The sequence below is a fragment of the Chiloscyllium plagiosum genome, chromosome 9 (assembly GCF_004010195.1).
Source record: "Chiloscyllium plagiosum isolate BGI_BamShark_2017 chromosome 9, ASM401019v2, whole genome shotgun sequence".
Taxonomy (NCBI): domain Eukaryota; kingdom Metazoa; phylum Chordata; class Chondrichthyes; order Orectolobiformes; family Hemiscylliidae; genus Chiloscyllium; species Chiloscyllium plagiosum.
This window is the reverse complement of record NC_057718.1, coordinates 63,346,012-63,355,561: the sequence shown is the minus strand read 5'-3', so window position 1 is coordinate 63,355,561 and position 9,550 is coordinate 63,346,012.

Genomic DNA, 9,550 nt, shown 5'->3' with positions numbered 1-9,550 from the left:
ACCCCCTCCATGGCCCGCTGCCTGGACCTATTTATGGCCAGTTTGGCCAGGCCCAGGAGCAGACCCACAAGGAGATCTTCAGACCTGCCCTCCCTCCTCTGTACCGGGTGCCCGAAGATCAGGAGCGTGGGACTGAAGTGCAACCAGAATCAGAGGAGGAGGTTTTTGAGAAAATCAAAAAGGGAGTGTAAACGCCCATACCCCAATATATACATGGTCCACAGACTCCACAGCACCACAGAACAAGCAGTTGGGCTGGGAGTCCATGAACCACCGCAATCTGCAGTTGCAGGGGACCGCTGCGTGCAGCACCCTCCATCCCAGATCCCTGAGAGAAAGGAAGAGGTCCCCTCCACAGAGAGCTCTCCACTGGGGATCTCCACCGTCCGGTGGCAAATGGGCACGCCAAGGCGTGTCTGGGCGGTGGATGAGGGAGAATAGGTGGACGGTGTGCAGCAGCAGTCGATACAGGGCCCGTCTTTTTACGTCCTTAAAAGGGACAAAACTAAAATTCCAGAGGCGGCTCAGGTTGTGGGGCACAGGTTCCCACGGGAAGTACGGGACCTTGGGGCCAATGTGAAATTCCGTCCAGGCTGGGGTAAGCGCGGATGGGATTCCACCACACACCTGAGCATCCTCCAACTGGTGCACTACGTCGGGTCTGAGCACCACCATTTTAAGGCGTCGGATGGCGGTGGCCACGTACAGGACGTCTGCCGCTGCCGTGCTCGCTATGTCCTGCAGCAGCGTCTAGCTCAGGCCCCCGGCACCCAGCACGTCCCCGACCCTAGTCACCCTCGCCGCCACGGCCATCCCCTCTGACAGCCACTCGAACCCCCAAGTACGGAGGTGTGGATTCCTGAGCAATGGCTCCCTGACGACAGCCGCTACTCCTGATGGAGGGTAGGCGCGACGCGATTCGACCATGTTCCAGACAGTGATCAGATCCTGGTAAAAGACAGGTAGCGTCCTGAGGGTGACCTCCAAACCGTCATGGTCGACGAACAGGAGCTGCGTGTCGTAGTTGAGGTTACGCACCTGGCGGAAAATAAAGAAAAAGAAAAAAAAAATAAAACAGCTTCACACATTCGTATTATGATGTTTTCCCAATAGTTTTTAATGGCAATAATCAGTAAATATTTTTACATGAACTTGATCAGATATCGGTTCAGGGATAGGTGGAACTCGAACCCCGATCTCTTAAGTCAGTGCTATGACTACAGCCGCCCTTCCCGGAGAGAGATCACCTCAATAAGTCTGATATTGTATTAACATTCGAAGAGTATGGTGCTGGAAAAGTACAGTAGGTCAGGCAGCATCCGAGGAGCAGGAGAATCAACGGTTCAAGAATAAGCCCTTGATCAGGAATGAGGCTTGCGGCCCAAGGGAGCTGAGAGATAAATGGGAGGGGGGGTGTGGCTGGGAGATGGTAGCTGGGAATGCAATAGGTAGATGAAGGTGAGGGTGAAGGTGATAGGTCGGAGAGGAGGGTGGAGCAAATAGGTGGGCAAGAAAATGGACAGGAGGGCAGTGCCAAGTTGGAAGGTTGGATCTGGGATAAGGCTAGGGATGGAGAAATGAGGAAACTGGTGAAATCCACATTGTTACCGTATGGTTAGAGGGTCCGAAGGCAGAAGATGATGTGTTCTTCCTCCAGGTGTTGAACGGTTACAATTTGGCAGTGGAGGAGGCCTAGAACTTGCATGTCCTTGGTGGAGTGGTAGCAGGAGTTAATGTGTTCAGTCGCCTGGCGGTGGAGTCGTTTAGTGCATGTGTCCCAGAAATGTTCCGCAAGTTGGCATTCTGTCTCCCCAATGTAAAGGAGACCACATTGGGAGCAAGGGACACAGTAGGTGACGTGTGGAAAGACAGGTAATTCTGTCGGATGTGAAAGAATCCTTTGGGGCCTTGAACGGAGGTAATGGGGGAGGTGTGGCGCAGCTTTTGCACTCCTTACAGTGAGGGGGGGGAGGGGGGCGGGCGTCGCACAGAGAATGGTCTGTCCAGAACACAAATAGGGGTGGAAGAGAAATATATCCCTGGTGGTGGGGTCTGTTTGTCATAGAGTCATAGAGATGTACAGCACAGAAACAGACCCTTCAGTCCAACTCGTCCATGCCGACCAGATATCCCAACCCAATCTAGTTCCACCTGCCAGCACCTGCCCCATATCCCTCCAAACCCTTCCTATTCATATGCCCATCCAAATGCCTCTTAAATGTGGCAATGTTACCAGCCTCCACCACTTCCTCTGGCAGCTCATTCCAGTTCACACACTCTGTGTGAAAAAGTTGCTCAGTTGTTTGATTCAAGGAGTGAAATTTCAGGCTGCAAACTTCAGCTGATTAGGATGGTGGGAGTGACCGGGAATGCTTAGGATTATTGGTCAGCGTAATGTTATTCTATTCTTTTTTTTAATTTGGCCATAAAGATCTTGAGATTTGAGTGAACCTTTTTGATTTGGCCTCTTCATGTGTCTCAAATGTCAGTAAAGTTGAAAACTTGTGCATTGTTTAAGCATGACTTGGCTATGATTATACTCCCTTAGCATCTCCAACTGCAACGAGTTTCTTGTCAGCAACAAATCACCCCTCATTTCTTTGGGACCGTAACTCAAAATCTGATTATCTTAATCCTGAAATTTATTTTTTTTAAATCATGCATTGCCTTTTCAAGTTGTGCATGCTCAGGTCATACAAGGGAGAGCTAATCACTTTTCACATGCGGTGCAGGAGTGGTTTCTGTTATATTTTCAGTAATGATGCAGGAATTGTTACCATTAGCCAAGTTTTAATTGAAGGTTGGCTATAATGAGGAACTGTACGAAAGTCAAGAAACAGCCAGGAGGGGAATTTAATCAGTCAGGATCGCTGAAGTGAGAGGTGTAAACTGGTGCTAAGAGAACCCAGCTTCTAGGTGGTGAAAGGAGCACAGGCATAAATTCTACATGGCAGTGCTATGCCATTACCGAGTGACTGATGCATTTTGTTGACAGGATTGGACTATTTAACCAACCTTCTTGCATTCAGTGAAATAGTGATCACTGAATGCCAGATTGGTGGAAAGTTCTCGGTGCTGTCAGCACTCCATTCCCCTCCCTACTTCCCCAATCCAAATTGAGCCTGTACTGTCTGTCCTCAGCTAAACAGTCGATGCACTCAGAAATTGAACCTCAGGAGGTGTACATAAACAACCAATGTGAGATTATTGCACAGAGCATAGTTTGTAGGTGGTGGAAATGGCAGAGGATGATGCGATGTATCTGGAAGTTGACCGGCCAGCTGTATTCCCTGTGCGTGGAGGTTTCTCTGTGCCTCTTGTGGAGGAGGTTGTCCAGGCTGGTTATGCATGGTGTGGGCACAGGGTTGGTCCTCTCAGCATACGCCGACAAGGTGCTCCTCACTTTCACTAACCCAGCTGACCTCGGGAGGATGCGCTAGTGCCAGGCTGTGTACTCGGCAGCGTTTTCCGCCAGGATCAACTGTTCCAAATGTTCTGCACTACTGTTCAATCCGTGGCGGGTGGACTCCCTGCATGAGGAGTTATGGGGGTTCAGCTGGAGTACCACACATTCCCTCTATCTGGGGGTCTACCTCTCGCAGCTGAGAAATCCTGGCCAGCAAACTGGCAGGAGCTGGAGGCCAAAGTCTCGGCTCGCCTAGGCCGCTGGACAGGACTGCTCCGAGTGCTATCTTACAGGAGTCGAGTGCTGGTCATAAACCAGCTGGTGGCTGCCATGCTGTGGTACCGGCTGGTCCCTTTCATCCCTCCTCCTGGTTTTGTCGCTGACATCCAGAGAATGTTGGTTCACTTCTTCTGGGACAAAAAGATGCAGTGGGTCACTGCGCAGGTCCTGAGTCTCCCTGTTGAGGAGGGCAGTCAGTTGCTGGTGTGTGTTCGCACCCAGGTGATGACTTTCCACCTTCAGGCCTTGCAGCGATATCTTTACATTGAGCCTCTTCCTAGGTGGTGTGCCCTGGTGACGTGTTTTTTCCGCCAGGTGCGTAACCTCAACTATGACACACAGCTCCTGTTCATCAACTATGACAGTTTGGAGGTCGGTCCTCAGAATGCTGTCTGTCTTTTACCAGGACCTGATCACTGTCTGGAACATGGTCCAATCGCATTGCGCCTACCCTCCGGCAGGAGTAGCAGCTGTTGTAAGGGAGCTGTTGGTCAGGAATCTGCATCTCTATACTCCCAGATTCGAGCAGCTGTTGGGAGGGCTGTGGCAACGAGGGTGACCAGGGTTGGGGATGTGCTGGATGGCGGGGACCTGGGCTGGACGCTGCCGCAGGACATACCAAGCGGGGCAGTGGTAGACGTCCAGTTCGTGGCCACTGCCATTCGATGCCTTAAAACGGTAGTGCTTGGGCCCAACACAGTGCACCAGATGGAGGATGTTCAGGTGTGCGGTGCAGAAGTTGTCATGCGGTAGTGTGGGGGGAAGGAAAAAAAGGAAAAAATGATAAACAAGAGTGTCAAAGATTCTGTACACTCCGACAGCTGGCTCTGAGGGAGCTGGATCAGTGGCAAGGTCTCTCCATTAAAAAAATGTTTGCAGAAAAAATAATCACTACCGCTGTTAGGCGGTTGTGTGGGGGAAACTTAAAAAAGAGTGTCAGAAAAAAAATGAAGACAGGAGTCTTCCTGAGAGCTGGCTCTGAGGGAGCTGGATCAGTGGTGAAGGATTCTCCATTTTGTAAAAGAGAAAAAGAAGGAAAAAAATGTTTGCAGACTGTTGTTAGGCAGTAGTGTGGGGGAAGAAAAAAAACAAAAAAAAGTTTGCATGACCCCAAAATTGGAGGTGTAATGGACCGTGAAAAACATTACCTCAAAATACAACTTGACCTTGATCAGAGTGTGATTGTAAGGCCCTGCTGCGACAGTGGCAGTGTGGTGGGACGGTCTGGAAATCCTTCCTTTGACAGCTTCAGGGGTGGCTTTGGTGGCAGCGTCCTGCAGCCACTCCAGAAACCCTGGAGCAAAAGGTGAACTTGCTCCTAACTTTGTCTCAATTATTTCTTTTTATAATTTCTGCAATTAAAATTGGGCCAAATTGTGAGGACTTACAAACATCACACTGTACTTCCAAAAATACAAGTGCCAATAAATTGTCATTCAATTTAATCATATTGGCAGATTAACCATACAGTTCAAGTTCTAATTCTCAGGTCTGTTCAGCCCTTAACCAATAGCAAATTCTTGCATCCAATCTACCTATTGTTTATCAACTCTTTCCTTGAAAAAAAGTGCTTCTAACAATACAGTAGATGATATATAATCAGGATATTTCAATAAATCAAATTCCGAACATCCATTAATCCGAGAGGAGATCCACTCGTAATATTTAAGGACACTAAGAAAAAGTGAGGACTGCAGATGCTGGAGATCAGAGTCGAGAGTGTGGCGCTGAAAAAGCACAGCAGGTCAGGCAGCATCCAAAGTGCAGGGGAACCGATGTTTCGGGCATAAGCCCTTCATCAGGAATGAGGCTTGTGGGTCGGGGAGCTAAGAGATAAATGGGAGTGGAGTGGGATTGGTGTGAAGTTAGCTGAGAGTGTGATAGGTAGATGAAGGTGAGGGAGAAGGTGATAGGTCGGAGAGGAGGATGGAGCGGATAGATGGGAAAGATGATGGACAGGTCATGGAAAATGAAAATCTTGGAGGAGGTTAAGGGCAAGGGTGATGTCCTGAACGGAGGTGGGGAGTTCCTGGACTAAGAGGGAACAGGACAGTGTCAAGGTATGCAGGGATGAGTTCAGTGGAACATGAGCAGGCTGAGACAATGCGTCAATTGGGGAAGTCAGTTTTGTGAATCTTTGGTAGGAGGTAGAATCGGGTGGTGCGGGATGGGAGATGGGAGATCCCCAGTGGTGATGAGGTTGTGGATGGTCTGGGAGATGATGGTTTGTTGATGGGAGGTGAGGTCATGGTTGAGAGGGCAGTAGGAGGAGGTGTCTGCGAGTTGGCGCCTGGCTTCAGCAGTGTAGAGGTTGGTGCGCTAAACTACTACTGTACCCCACTTGTCTGTGGGTTTGACTGTGAGCTTGGGGTTGGAGTGGAGGGCTGCGCATTGTGAGGGTGGGAGGTTGGAGTGGGTGAGAGGGGTGGACAGGTTGAAGTGGTCGATATCACGGTGGGAGTTAGAAATGAAGAGGTCAAGGGCGGGTAACAGGCCAGCATGGGGTGTCCAGTGGATGGGATGTATTGGAGAAGTGAGAAGGGGTCATCAGTGAGCGGGCGGGAGTCTTGGTAGAAAAAGTGGGTCCAGAGGCAGAGGTGGTGGAGGAAATGTTCAAGGTCGTGACGCGTGTTGAACTCATAAATCTGGGAGCATACAAGGGATAAAGGTGAGGCCTTTGCTTAAGACTAAATGTTCGTCCTCAGTGAGGGATTGGTCTAGGGGAATAGTAAACACAGCAGGGCTGTGAGCTAGGACCTGGGGTGGGGCTGGAGCTGGGTGTGGGGGTGGAGACAGTCACTTGAGTGGACAGAGAACTTTCCCTCTGCAACTCCCTCGTCAGGTCCATGCCTCCTACCAGCCCACACCGCACTCCTGGCACATTCCCCTGCCACCACAGGAAGAGCAAAAACTGTACCTACACCACTCTCATCACCTTCGTCTAAGGCCCCAAAAATTCCTTCCACATCCAAGAGAAATTTACCTGTACCTCCACCAATGTCATCTACTGTATCCGTTGCACCCAATGTGGTCTCCGCTACATCGAGAGATAGGACGCCTCCTTGCAGATCGTTTCAGAGAACATCTCTGGGACATCTGCACCGACCAATCCCACTGCCCTGTGGCAGAATGCCCCATCCCACGCAGTCAAGGACACCCAAGTCCTGGGCCTCCTCCATTGCCAAACCCTTACCACCCGCCACCTGGAAGACGAACTTTTCATATTCCACCTTGGGGTGCTGCAACCACACTGGATCAATGTGGATTGCAGCAGTTTCCTCATTTGCCCTCCCCCCACATTATCCTAGTCCCAAGCCTCCAACTCGGTACTGCCCTCCTGACCTGCACATTACCTTTCCCATCCATCCACTCCACCCTCCTCTTCGATCTATCACTATTTCCCTCACCTTCATCCACCTATCGCAATCTCAGCTACCTTCTCCCCCAAACCCATTCCCCTCCCATTTATCTCTCGGGGCCCCCAGCCCACAAGCCTCATTCTTGATGAAGGACTTATGCTCGAGATGTCAGTTCTCCTGATCCTTGGATGCTGCATAACCTGCTGTGCTTGTCCAGCATCACACTCTCGATATTTAAGGACACGTTTGTATGGATGTAATCAATTAAAATGGGTGATCATTAAAGAAGGTAATTTTTTTAACTCAAACTCGATTACTGCCTAAACTTAATACAATAAAGCGCCACATACCAGACTTCATAGAATCCCTACAGTGTGAAAACAGGCAATTTGACCCAACAAGTCCACAGGGACCCTCCGAAGAGTAACCCACCCAGACCCATTCCCCTACCCTATTACTTTACATTCACCTCTGACGAATGCACCTAATCTACACATCCCTGAACACAATGGACAATTTAGCATGGCAAAGTCACCTAAAAAGCACATCTTTGGATTGAGGGAGGAAACCTGAGTGCCCGGAAGAAACCCATGCAGACACGGGAATAATGTACAAACTGCGCACAGACAGTCGCCCGATGTTGGAATCGAACCCAGGTACCCGGTTTGGATGTTTTATTAAATCAAGATTCCAGATCTGTAATAGTAAATTAAATGTTCTTACTTGGTTCAATTCGGCTCCACTTTCTTTCAACAGTGTCTGCAATGAAAATCCAATCTCTGTTAAATTTCTAATTTTGAAGTCCAGAAATAATTAGGCTTAAATTTTTACCTGAGCAGAGACCCTTTCCATCATGGTAGAAATAGCAGAACTATCAGAAGAGATTAAGTCCTGCCCTGGTTGTGACGATGCTGCTTCTTGAATAAGGTTAGGTTGTCCATGTTTTTTTTCAGAGGGTCATAAAGATAGGGGTTCCGTTTTGTCTGTGTTTATCTACTTGAAGAAGTTTTTAAGTTTTAAAAAGAACTTGTGTTGCAAACATTTCGTCCCCTGTCTAAGTGACATCCTCAGTGCTTGGGAGCCTCCTGTGAAGCGCTTCTGTGTTGTTTCCTCCGGCATTTATAGTGATTTGTACCTGCCGCTTCCGGTTGTCAGTTCCAGCTGTCCGCTGTAGTGGCCGGTATATTGGGTCCAGGTCGATGTGTTTGTTGATAGAATCTGTGGATGAGTGCCATGCCTCTAGGAATTCCCTGGCTGTTCTCTGTTTGGCTTGCCCTATGATAGTAGTGTTGTCCCAGTCGAATTACTATTAAAGGGCAAGCCAAACAGAGAACAGCCAGGGAATTCCTAGAGGCATGGCACTCATCCACAGATTCTATCAACGCCGGAACAGGAGGCTCCCAAGCACTGAGGATGTCACCTAGACAGGGGACGAAACGTCTGCAACACAAATTCCCAGCTCGGCAAACAGAACCACAACAATGAGCACCCGAGCTACAAATCTTCTCACAAAAGTTTTAAAAAGAACACTTGTATAATGAAAGGAGAGTGGCACTTCTCCTAGCTCAGCTTTTCTCTGGTTTGTTTTGGTTTTAAACAGTCTAGCTGTTCAGAGCTGCTGGTCAGTTGTGTGTGAGAAACAAAGCTCACACACTTCAATAATTTCAGTCCGAGACAAAAATCTGAATCAGTAGTGTCATTTATTTTACACTTGCATTACGTCATTCATTTCCTTAAGAATGATCCCACAACTTCTGTTTATCCGGCCTTGTCAGTGACAAATGTCTATCTCTGGCTCCCATAAGGTTGTTTGACGTCATCCCCTCCTTTGCTTACCATTATCTACTCCCTCCATCTGCACTGCCCCTCACAGCATCTTATCATTAAGCCCTTTTAATTGGGGTTTGTTCCTGTGTCTCTGTACGTGGGAAACCTACTGTTTATACAGGCCTCTCTTCAAGCATTTTATCTAGTGCCTGTATTTCTACCATTGTTTTGCAATCACGTTTCATGCTGGTATACAATTATATATTTCCTCCACATAGTTTCCATTCTTGTTGACTCAGCTCTCGGCCAAAACAACCACACACTGATGTGAGTTCATTTACTTTGTATCAGAAATTATAATTGCAGAACTGCAGAAGAAACATTAATTTACCAATATCCCACAATTTCCCCTTTTTCTTTTGTTACCATTTGTTATCTTCTGCATTTTTTTCTTTTTAACATTGCCCCCGAAATTCGCAAGCACCATTCCAGAGATTTCATCCATCTTGGTTTCATTCATCTCCTCATCATTTAGTCGATAAAGTTCCTCTGTCTGATTCCCTCTTAGGGGCATCTGTTTCATCAAGGCTGTTTCAATCAGTCTTTGGGTGAGCCCTCGTATACAGGGTATGATACAACAGCCAATGGCCACCAATACCCCAACTACTACTATCAGGGAAGTAAGGATAGAAACCACCACCCCCCCTTCCATTTTCCAAACCAGGATTCAAGCCATCCC